A 12,438-nucleotide genomic window follows, 5' to 3' on the forward strand; every position below is an offset into this window, starting at 1 on the left:
GATAGCAGGTAAAATGTTTACCATTTTCACTATTTGAGTTTAGCCTGTTAGAATGCTATCATTTGTTAATTAGCACTAAACACAAAGTACAGCTGAGGCTGATGGGGATGTCATTATAGACAAATGAACATTTTGACCTGATGATGGATATGGATACATGGATATGGATAGATGAAAAGTTAACAGGATCATAATCATAATCCACGATCATAATCCATTCAACAGTTGTCGACACATTTCACTCAAAACCACAAATGTCAGCCCCATGGTAGCACTGCAGGAAAAGTCACCAGTCACTTGTATACATTCTCTGGGCACAACGAATGTCTGTACAAACGTTGTTAGCAATTTATCCAATAGTAGTTGAGATATTTCAGTCTGGACCAAAGTGGTGAACCGACCGACCAATCAACCATTGTTGCCATCCATAAAGCCACACTGTTAGCATGGCTAAAAAGAGAACTAAAACAAAGGATAAAACATAGAAATTGCATTCCTTTCTGTCTTTGGTCCGACCTTTTAAATAATGTCCCTGTACTGTTTGTAATTTCATTTGTCAGTATCTCTTCCAAAAGAAAGCAGACTGTGTGCACTCAGCAGTAATTCCTCTCAGAAGTGTACAATAAAACATTTCTCCCTCTGAAAAGTTTACACCATCACATACTCGAGGTGATTTTGAGCACGCTGATATTCCTAAAGACCAAAATAAACGTTGGATTCTTTGTTGTATTTCATATGAAAAGCAAAGCAAAGGAGGCCCCCAGACGTTTTTCTAAACACTGAAAAGGTAAACAGATTTTCACCTTGCTACACTCAGAGTAAAGCACCAGCCAAATTACCAAATTAACACTGAGTCAGTGGAACGCTGGAAGAGAAGAAATAAAAGCTATGCTCCACTTTGATCTGACGTCTTAGGGAGGAATCTTCTCGGCAAAATGTTAATCTACCCTCTACATTGCAGATTACCCCCACCCGCCTTCATAATGTGACTGTTCTCAGTCAAGGTAATTTTGACCCACTTAGGCTGCTTTGATCCGAAACCCCTTTTAACAGACCCTCCACACAAGAGTTCAAACTGATTTTGTCATTGCCGACCGCAGCCTCTCTGCAAAGATTCGGAGTCGAAACTAAAGCTCTTCCGAGCTGACAGAGTTGCTGACAGCCAGCAGAGTTTAAAGCACTTTCTAATGCTGATGATCAGTGCAAGTGACTTGCTGCTAATGGGTTGCACTCCCACTTTTTTTGCGGGGGCTGTCTCATACTTGGGACAGGAATGTTTTTTTATTTCCTTTCAAGAAAATTATGAAGTTTGCAAATGTATCTTGTTTGCTCTTATATTCCTCTGGCTTATCCAGAGACTCTATGTGGCTCTCCTTTTAAAGTCTCTCTTACTGTGATTCTGGCTGCTCTGTTCTGAGGCGGTGAATCGGCTTGGATTCGCTACGGTACACCACAGTGGCTGTGAGGTGACAGCAGCGAAGCACTGTCACAGCAGCGTCACAAAGGAACAGAAATGTGATTAAAGAATCAGATAACGAGAAAGAGACACAATAGAGTGTTGAGAGACGTGTTCATGGACTCTTCAGATGTGATTTCAAAGCTTCTTTACTAGGAGACCTGTTCCCTGTCAGCACTGCTCTCTTCTCCAACTTTTTTCAGGAATGTGTGAGCAGCACTCTGAGTTTGCTTAACTCAGAAATCAGCTTTTGCGCCAGAAGAGCAAAAGCTTTATACTTCAGCTTCACACTGCAGATGCTGTATGTTGGCATCACTCATTGTTGATGGATTGATCACTTTTTCCCACTTAGCTGATATCACTGAAGTACCTGTTTCAGCTTATGGACCCGTTATACTTGCTGTGGAAACAAGTCTGGCAGCAAAGTGCTGCTTTGGCCTTACTCTGCAGTATGGCAAAAGTATAGTCAAAACTCTTCACACAGCAACTCCTAGAGCAAGACTCTGCTCAACCAGTCTAAAATATGTGGATTAAAATGATTTTGCATCATTGTCATTGTATAAATTCCCATGCAAACATATGTCAGATCCTCAAAATGATTTTGAGGCTTGGCTTGCGGGGCTTCTTACAGGGTATCAATACTTCACAATCAAACTGTCAGTTTGGCAGCAGGTAACACAACAGGCAACAAGAGTAAAAACACACTGCAGGTATAGTTGAAAGGAAGCTTACTTTGTCAAGATCAGGCATCACATGATGGTCAGTAACAGACAGGCAGGGAGGATCAGAAAAAAAATCTACACATTTCCAACATGTAGTCAGAACAGGCAGGGTTTCCCCACAGGCCAAGGAGTTCTTTGTAGTGGTTGACCTCCACGGCAGGACCACCAGCAATCAACATTTTAGAGACTGCAGTCAAAGGCTCCCTTCTAATTAAGAAACTTATTTCTAATATACTGCATATAATTGTACATTCTGGCTTAATCATTCCACACTTTCAACTGCATTTCCTCGAAGATTTGTGAAAAGACTTGAAGAACCTTTTTGTGCGTGGGGGAAAATCTATTTGGGTGTGTCACCTAAATTCATTCTATGGGAAACACAAAAAGAGAAAGGCAGGTAAGCTAACAGGTGGTTTGAATGTAAGGCAACACTGACAAGCTACCACACGCACGAGGAACTCTGCCCTCTAAGTGTTCTTTATATACGTACAAAAATGTAAGGATTTTAATAGTATACCATAAGTTTTTAAGAAAATACATTAAACTGAAAATAACTTGACTGGCATTTATTTGTGACTCAACTAATCCCCACTAACTACATGGAAACATTTTAGCAAGGTTACAGTAGCTTTTTGCCCAGTTTTATCTCTACCAGAATGTGCAGGTTAGATGTAAAATGAGCTATACTTTTGAAGAGTAAGATTTTTTTCCCCAGTCTATAAATACACTCCAGTGAAGAGTAAGATGTTTACAGGACAAGGGAAGTTACTGAGCAGGATGTGCAGCCCATAATCTAAAGGTACAGTAGTTCATCTCATCAAGGTTTATAATTGCATGCAGTGCTTTGATAATGCTTTAAATTACAGGCAGCTAACTGTGCAGTAATGACTGGATATAACCAAGTATAAAACAAATTTTAGCATTTGAATTACTCAATCGCAAGAAGATGAAAATACGTTCTTCTACCCGTAAGTGGAAAATGGACCATATTTGTTTACATGTGTGAATACTGTATGGTGCAATATTGTGGTACAATACTATGAGTTTTTGTATTTTAGCTTTCCTATGAAAGGCCCTGCACACCCATACAGGTGTTAGTTATTTTGGCTGTTTAAACCTCTTACTTAGGTTGAAGATGGGCGGAGCTATGCTGTCAACTATATCAGGCACCCAGAACTCCATACAGACCAGACCAGTATCGCATCATCAAGTGTCAAGGTTATTCATACAATACCTACTCACAAATAAACATCAAAAACAAAGCCGGCTGCAATGAATTTCTGTGCAAAACAGCTTTTACTACAAACACTTCCACACAAGAACATTGTTATCACACAAGAACATTTTGATAGAAAACTAAAAATATTTAAAGTAGATAAAATTAGAATAAATAAAATGGAAATGTCTACATACTACACACTATTACTACTGTAAACTTAGTTTGGCACTGAGACAGAGAGGCAATCGCACGTGTTTTTTTTTTTTGTTTTTTTTTAACTGGAGTAAGCATGTGACGGCAGCGTGCACAACTAATAACTAATATCATCACGCTATAAAGGGTTGGCCTGCGCTGGGTGCGCCCCTCCCCCTATAACTGTTCTGTCTCGCGGAGGAGCTCATTTGTGTGCATCTGTGTGAAACACGCATAGGAAAAAAGAACGACAGAAAGAACGGCTCCCCTCTAGCCTCGACTCGGCTCCCATCGTTCATGTTTATGAGCCGTTCAAAAGAATCGGTTCGTTCGCGAACGTCACAACTCTACTGCTGACGAATGTATGAGCCTCCAGAGAAGGGTAATTTCTTCATTTTGGCAGCATTGTAAATTAAATTTTCATGACAATAAACATGATTAGCTTCTGTCATTTAAAGTATGCCGAATAAGAAACTAAAAACAACCGTATTAATAACCAGGGCGTTCACAGTGAGATTTGAGGCACATAAGATACATGAATATTCACTGTCAGTGTGGTAAATAGCTAAATGATGCTGGTGACATTTACGACTGATGATAGCTAGCTTGAATGGAAGTATAGCAGCATCAGACTGTTGTTTCCTAAATCTCAGCCTAGCCTAGCTCAAACAGTTGGCTATTGACAGGTTGTTTATTTACAAACAACACTTAGCCAAATGCTACCTGGTGATTCAATCCAATATGTATAGACTGAAGGGGCATGACAGCTGACCGTTCAACCTTAATTTATTAAGGTATCATGAAGCTCAGGTTTAGACAAGGTAGCAAATTAACTATTTGACATGTCTATAAAACAAAGGCTTGTTTAACACAAAATAAATACATACAAACTTGCCAAAATTGTAATCCAAACAAGTCAAATTGCATTGACATCTATGGGATCTTCGGTTTGGTTTTCTGTCCCCCAAAAAGGGGCGCAGCCATGATGTTTTAAGAAGTACCTGTATGTGCCAGTCTGGTCTACACCTCTAAGAATCAGGCTATTTACTATGCGGTGCACTACACTTAATGTATGTCACCGTCATTTTGTGTGCGCAAATTCTTAGTGTGAAATTTATGCAATGTGCTTTTCCTGCTATGAAAAGTCAAAATGTCTGCTGTTGAAAAGGTCTATAGTGCTACAATGCAACAAAAGGTTGTGTACATAGTACTTTCTGCTAACAATCCCACAATGCAATGCATCACAATTTATAGAAATATTGTAATTCATTACAGTCATGCAATATTACACTTGATTTATAAGTGTCTAAAATCTCAATTTACTGCACTGCAGTGTCTGTGATGAGTGAACAAGGGAGTGAGTGTTAACTTGCCCTAACAAGTGAAACAAACCCACAGGAAAGTCAGGCCACAAAAGACACAAAAGACATTTAAGCTGACAATGGCTCTGAAAGGCGTGAAGAAAAACTGTCTGCACACTATGTCCAATGCTATAATATATTTTCATTAAACAGTCAAACTTTCAGTCAAACAACCTTCATCAAAGCAGAAACACAAGTGGAATGAAAGTAAATACATTCTCCACTCTTTCATCAGATGTATACAAAACGCGTGTGTTCCAGACTTGATGGTTCAACATAAATACATGGATCTGTAGGCCTTTTAATGTCAAGCCAGGGAACCAAGTAGCAGGAGTAGGACCCAAACACAGATGATCAGGCAGAGTACAGTATAAATCTTTTAATGAAAGGAAAAACACTTACACTGATTCTGACAAGCAATAGTCACTCACAACAGGTAAGCAGTCCATAACAGACAAACAAGTCCAACAGGGAGTAGGCAAAATCCAAAAAACAGGCAAGGTCCAAGAGAAACAAAGTATAATTCCAACAGACCACACAGGTACTAAATGCCGGGACGCTTGACACAGAGACAAAGATGATCAGACCCAGAACAAAGGAAGCACACTGACTTACACTCAGGTGAGGGGAGACAACTAGACACAGGTGAAACTAATCAGGGCTAGGCAAACAATCAAAACTGGTAGGAAAAGCAAACAAAGACAGGAAGTAAAACTACATGACACATGGAGGGGAGGAGAAATACAAAATAAAACAGGAAACAGCGATAGAAAAACATCAAACTAAGGAAAAACAAAACTAAGCAGCAGAGCAGGACATGACATTTCCACTGCAGACATTTTGGCTTGTTGTAGGAAAAGCACAGGTGTAATTAATAACATTAATAATGACTACATTCTAGGTGTGTCAGTTTCAGGCCGCCAGTGTTGTGCATGCTGCCTCATTAGCATGGCTTAGTGAGAAACCTAAATGGAAAAAGTATGAATGAAGAAATACAGAAATGTATTGTTTGCATAGTAATGTATAGCACTATAATGGACATGCCACTGTAAAACAATTTAACAACAGCTTTAGTTTTCCCACAGCTCTCCCCTGAGTGGGACTTGCACGTTTTCCCTGGGAGTGGAATGTGTCCCTGCTCTCCATGTGGAAAAAGAGCAATACTTTTAACTTAACACTAAAAAATGCAAGAAATCTGCTAAGAATTTATGTTTCTCCCGTGGGTCACATTTGCACATTTGTGGCTAATGAAAAGCCATTTGCTGTGTGTTTCACTGTGCTCTGGAATGAAGCCTTAATGGTAATTAATTGATTCCTAGTACTCACTAGCAATTACTACAGTTCTTGGGAGAAATGAAAGAGACTGCCAACATGTTCTGCATTAATAGCATAACCTTCAATTGGACACAAAGCTGAATGTGTGATGTCGTCCTACAGGGACTGCTAATTTGCAAAAAAAAAAAAATGTGTTGAGTTGTTATTAAGAGAATTTTTGGCCTTCATATTCCCTTTTGCTAATAACGAGACAAAAGAAACAAAGACCAGGGTCTTTTATTTTACTGAGGTTGTTCAATGTTGAAACTCCAAAGACAGATGATTGGAGTGTAAATAAGTGTCCATTTAACATCACTCTTTCATTCAAAAAGAAAAAAAACTTTGAAAGCAGTTTTATGCTAATGACAAGCTTAATTGGCATTAGAAAAATTGCCCTGGCATACGGAGGGGCTCCAAGATTAGCCAGAAGAGAAAGAACAAGATAAAGGCTTCAAAAGGCCTATTTCAGAGGAATTATAGCCTCCTTTGAACATCATCCAAGTTTTAAATACATTAAAAGCCTGTTGGCATACATGTAAATTAAGCGGTACTAAAGTGTTCCAAAGAATTCATGGTGAATCAGACCACGAGTGCGAGGATAAAATGCAGGGGAAACATTTCCCAGAGGGAGACGGAAAGGAATCCTGCCATCTCCCACAAGCCTCTCTGCTCGTCCTTTCTTCTCCATGTCCATTCTGCCGCGGGCCAAGTGGTTTAACTTAGATGAAAAGAACAACAGCTAGGAGCTCCCTTGGCAGCAGAGTCCTCACGCTGTCCAAAGTGCCAGTGATGGAGCATTGTGTATAGCACATACAAAAGCCTGTTTAGCAGCACTAAGCACAGAGCACCAGGGAGTCTTCTTATTCCTGTGGCCGGCTGGCCAAACACTGGCACAGTTGGGTCAGGATACGCTTGGGTGCAGGAATGTCTATTCCTCACTGTCCTGTACATCATGTACGGTGAGCGAATAGAATTGTGGATTACGTATGCTCTTATGGCCCCTCTGGAGGCCCCTGACCACCATAAGCACAGGTGCACTGCTTGTACCCCCCTCAATACCATGTCCCTGCAAGTACAGAGGGATCCAAATGCCAGTGACATATAGAGCAGATCATTCTGGGGATAAACATGCCATACCTGAAGATAACAAGAAAACTTTCCAGCTGCACAACTATCCTTTGTGATTGATAGTTAATATAGCATTACAATGCAAAAAGCATAATGTTATATTACATTTCAATTTAGCTTAACAGTTGTGTATTTAGATATTCTACTTTTAAAACCATCTTTAGATTCCAGACATTGAGCATAAGAAGGAGGAGTGTTTAAATAACGGCTTATAAATTAAGATGCAAACATAAGACATGAGAGCACACCAGCTGCCTCAGTCATGAGGACATCCTGATCCTGCTAAAGTGGGTACAGGGTCTGCCTTTTTGGATTACACACTGGTTGCTGGAAAGTTCAATAGCTGTTCTTTACTTTCAGTGTAGTGTACTTTTCTGTGTTTGGCGTCTTCTCACATCACAGACCTAGGCAAGGTCCTTTTGTTTGTCCCAAGGGCCAAAATAAGACAAAAGGGGACCAGGTGTGTGCTGTTCCTACAGGTCATTATATTTGGTTGTTGTTATGTTGTTGAAACCAGTAGCTTCCCACAGAGAGGTCATCTCACTTCCAGCCTTCATGCTAATTTCAGCAAGATAGCAGCAAATTGGCAAGTAGGTGTGAGTACAGAAGGAAAAAATTACCTAAGTAATTGAGGTGCCGATGTAAACTATGGTGCTATGGCTTGCAGTTAATCTGAAAGTACAGTGGTTTGTATTGTATATTTGTGCATTCATCGTGTATGTTACAATTCAACCATGTAAGTGGCTTTATTCCAGAATGTATAGAAATTTGTGAATGTTTTGATGTTTTGCCATAAAAATGTAACATCCCAAGACTCTCCCACTATTACAGTATAAGAAGCCTGGTTTTAATTTACATTTTAATTGAGCTTATTGAGGGGGAATTAGCTCCAGCTTCTACAGTATAATATGGAGTTGCAACATGAGAAATTTATTACTGAGAATGCTTCATGGCAGTATTTTGTGACCATATCACTGTATATAACTCAAAAGGTATTGCGTATTACGGTAAGCGTAATAGGATAAAGAAGGTTGAATAAATTTACAGAATGTATGAACAAAAGAACAAACAAAAACATCTGACAAATGTCAGATCTTGAGATCTGATCTTCAGCCCAAAAGTGAAGTTGTATTCAGATTTTGTTATTAGGTTGTTTTTACTGAATAAAACAATGACAGAGAGACTGAATGTCCATACTTAAGTTCCGACCGTACTTGATCAACAGGATCAAGTCATCACGTCGCCAAGAGGATTTACATTTCAAGACAAACAGTGACATGAAAGCTCTGAATCGTCAACAGGCTGAAGCAATTCATTTAAAGTTAAGAAGATTTAGATCAAAAGGTTAGAGAGGAAAAAAAATACACTCAAAGGACGACCCTCTGAAAGAAAAAATCGTGGCCTTCACAGTACTAAGCTGTACAAGTTCACAGCCATGGCAGGACACAGTCCGTTCCTTCACAGCCTCAGAGAGATGAAAGGGAAGATTGTCTGCTCGCTTTGATTCAGACTTGGCCAAACGAAGTCTAAAGAATGCCTGGCAAAGTTTGTTTTCTGAAACCTCAAAAGTTCTTCAGTACCCCCACCCTCCCCCGCTCCTCCTCCTCCCTCCTCTTCCTATTTAAAGCAAGTGAGCTGGGAGAATTTGTACAACGTTAATTGTTAATTACTTTGGCTTGCTGTGATGCTTAGGTGTGCACTGGGATTGCGTTGTGTTGCTGAGCTCTTCAAGGCCTCAGACCTCGTTTTCTTGGACCGCACGCTCAGCGAGTTCTCTGAAAACTGTCTCTGAAAACACTTGTCTCTTGGAACAGACAGGGTGTGCTGCATTTCCAAATGTGATGGAGAATGAGAAATGAAAAGCCTAAAGCAGCAGAGAGCTCCTTCATCTGATCTGTTGGGATGAACAATATGGGATGCAGTGTGACCTAGGGGTTAGAGAGCCCCTTCCACAATAGAACAGTTTTGGTTTTGTTGCAAGCTACAGTTGTGTCTTGTTAAAGTGTGTGTTTGACGCTTGACCTTTTAACTGTTCACTCATTGCAAGTCACACGGAACTGAACTGATTGCCAGATCAATGCTTAAATCTTAGAAGTTGCACTTGTCTACTGATGAAGAAGATGTGTTTGTTGTCCTTTCACATCAGTGAATTTGCAAATCTTAGACACACACACATCTAAAAATAGGCAGATGTGAGAGCACAGTTAGTACCCCCAAAGCTGGATTGGAATACACAGTATTATAAACCCCATTTTCACCCTGTATTAATATGTGATATGTATTTTGATATCTTGATAAGGTTGAACACATGGTAATTCATGGTGTAAATACACACAGAATGCAATGCAATTTCATTGCTACTGAATCTGACCAACCACAGTGGTCCGGCTCACACTGTGATCAGCTTTCAGGCAGGTGTAAATGTGGTCTGCGCAGTATGGCCATATGCCTAAACCAATAGTTTGACATTTTTAGGAAATACACTTATTTGCTGATGAGAAGATACGACTCTTATATGTCATACATCTGTGCGTTAAACATGGAGCTAGAGCCAGGGAACTGGGAGCCGGGGGAACAGCTAGCCTGGCTGTCTCCAGAGGATATCGTTTGTTTATTTCATACAGAACAATACATTTAAAAACGACCAGTTGTGGTTTTAGAGGGGGTTACGCACTGTAACTATGTCCAAGCGAACAGTGGCAGGGCGTAGAGACCTGGTTGCTTGGTAACCTCACAGTGATGACAAGACTCAAGAAAGTTACTTTACTTACCCAGCAGCGGTTCGCCAAGAAATATACATAACTCCCTGTAAAACCACAATTTGTCTTTTTTTTTTAGGCTAGCAGTTCCGCCCTGCTTCCAGTCTTTATGCTAGGCTAAGCTAATCACTTCCTGGCTCAAATTCCATAATAAATGCACAGATATGAGAGCAGTATGGATCTTAGCAAGAAAGCAATAAGCATATTTCCGGCTCATGGAGAGCTTTCAAAATGTTATTTCAAGCAAATCTCGACAAATCAAAAATAAGTAAAGCCCATATCACTTCCCTTGATCTATGTGCAGCATTGTTGTTTAAGTCCACCAGCTCTGCCTTCCTAATTTGCATATTAACATAAAATCTTGATTGTCATATTAGGATCCAATGCCCCAACAATGCGGGCAGAATCAAGATAACAAGAGTGAGAAATGAAAGGCCCATGGATCAAATGTCGTTATTCAGATAAATATCCAGATACTGTCCGCATGTTAATACCAGGTGTAAATGGGTTCAAGATGTCAAGGACCCCCAATAATGGTGAAATGCAAGATCACGAGGTGTATTGTGATGTTAAATGAAAAATCTGTCATAGTACAACAACAACAATCCCAGATGCACATGTCCACTCTGGAGAGGAATTCTGAGAAGCCAACGTGTTTGACTGAACACATGTTGTGGAAAGTTTGAGTTCAGTCTGGTTTGATGATGGCTCTGGAGAGAATCACACATTTCTGAAATTCCATAGCTTTAGATCAGCCTGACAAGAGTAACTGTTTGAAATAAATCTCTCAAATAACTTTCCATGAGAAAGCCAAAAACCAAAAGCATTTGATTTCAAGTTCTCCCTCTGATGTGTAGCTCAAAGTGACTCAATGTGAAAGACTTTCGGAATTAACTTCAGAGAAATCTCCAAGTAAACAATAATAGGAAACAATATTTAATCACATGCATTTGCTTGTATTCATGTCTGCACATCAGAGAAGCTGCTCCCTCTGTAGTGGCGGATGATGCGAACTTCAAATGCGGATCACTTTAATTGACACAGTGCTTCATCTTCAAACTACTGTTGACAATCCGCAATTCATGAGCATAATAATTACATAAATAACACATATGAAAGGCCCGTGTGAGCCCACAGAGGGTCTGAAACAGCATTATCAGAGAGTACACAGCTCGCTGTGATCAGAGTCTCTCCTGACTCGGGCCATTTGATGGAGATGCGAGGGTAAGATTACAGCATAATGGTATTATGCAGCCTGCAGCTCTCACATGCACATTTATATATATTTTCACAGCACTAATTAACTTGGCAATCACTTTCACCATGTCAGCTTTGTAGCCGGGTGGTATGACCACTCTGCCACTCCCAAGGGACTTCAGTACCACTATCAAACCACTGAGAGAGCCCCAGCGTTGTCTATTTGGTGCTCTGATCCCAGCTGTGTGTGTTTTTCCGCAAAATAAAACAGAACCTCCAAAAAAATGAGAGGAACCAGCACCGGAGAGTTGAAACCATGACAAGCTGCAGATTGTTCTGCCATTGGTGAGTGTATGTGTGTGTGTGTGTGTGTGTGTGTGTGTGTGTGTGTGTGTGTGTGTGTGTGCATGTGCACACTTATCGCCCTGTTTTTCTGCCAAAAAAGGACGTGTTGAAAATGTGAGAGTATTTTTGAAAGGCATGTAAGAGTTGGGTGTGTCCTGTGGTATTCATAATAGCAAAAAACACCCCTCCACTCCAACTTTGGATCAAACCCTGGCAAACTCACACTGCTCTTGTATCTCCGTAAGCAGACGGACGGGAACCAAAAAAGGCAAGCAGATCAACATGCTGGCTGGACAACTAATACACTTTACTCCCTTAATTCCCTGAAATATGGGTTCACAACCAATAAGCTCTATCTTACTGGCATGTTTGAGCTGCTCAGCTGTAAACTACGCTGTCCATGGATTCATAATTCAGAAGAGTGGGCAGTGCTGCATGAGACATGGGACTTGACCAAGGTGATGGCATGTGGAGGCAACATGTGGAGTCATTTGTGCAGCCAAATAGCAGGACAGAATACAACAGGCATCACTGATGAATAATAGATGAACTGTCAAAGTAGTGCACTACATCGTAATTATTGGTCTGCCTATCAAATTGAAAGCCTTGTGAGAAATCTGGTATATTCTACTATGTTTTGGGATTCCAACTAGTAACATGACAGATATAGTATAATGCACAATTGCACAAGATGATGATGTGGCATATGAAAGATACAAACTTTATCCAGTTATATGTGTGTGAC

Source organism: Siniperca chuatsi, linkage group LG1, assembly GCF_020085105.1.
Source record: "Siniperca chuatsi isolate FFG_IHB_CAS linkage group LG1, ASM2008510v1, whole genome shotgun sequence".
Classification (NCBI taxonomy): domain Eukaryota; kingdom Metazoa; phylum Chordata; class Actinopteri; order Centrarchiformes; family Sinipercidae; genus Siniperca; species Siniperca chuatsi.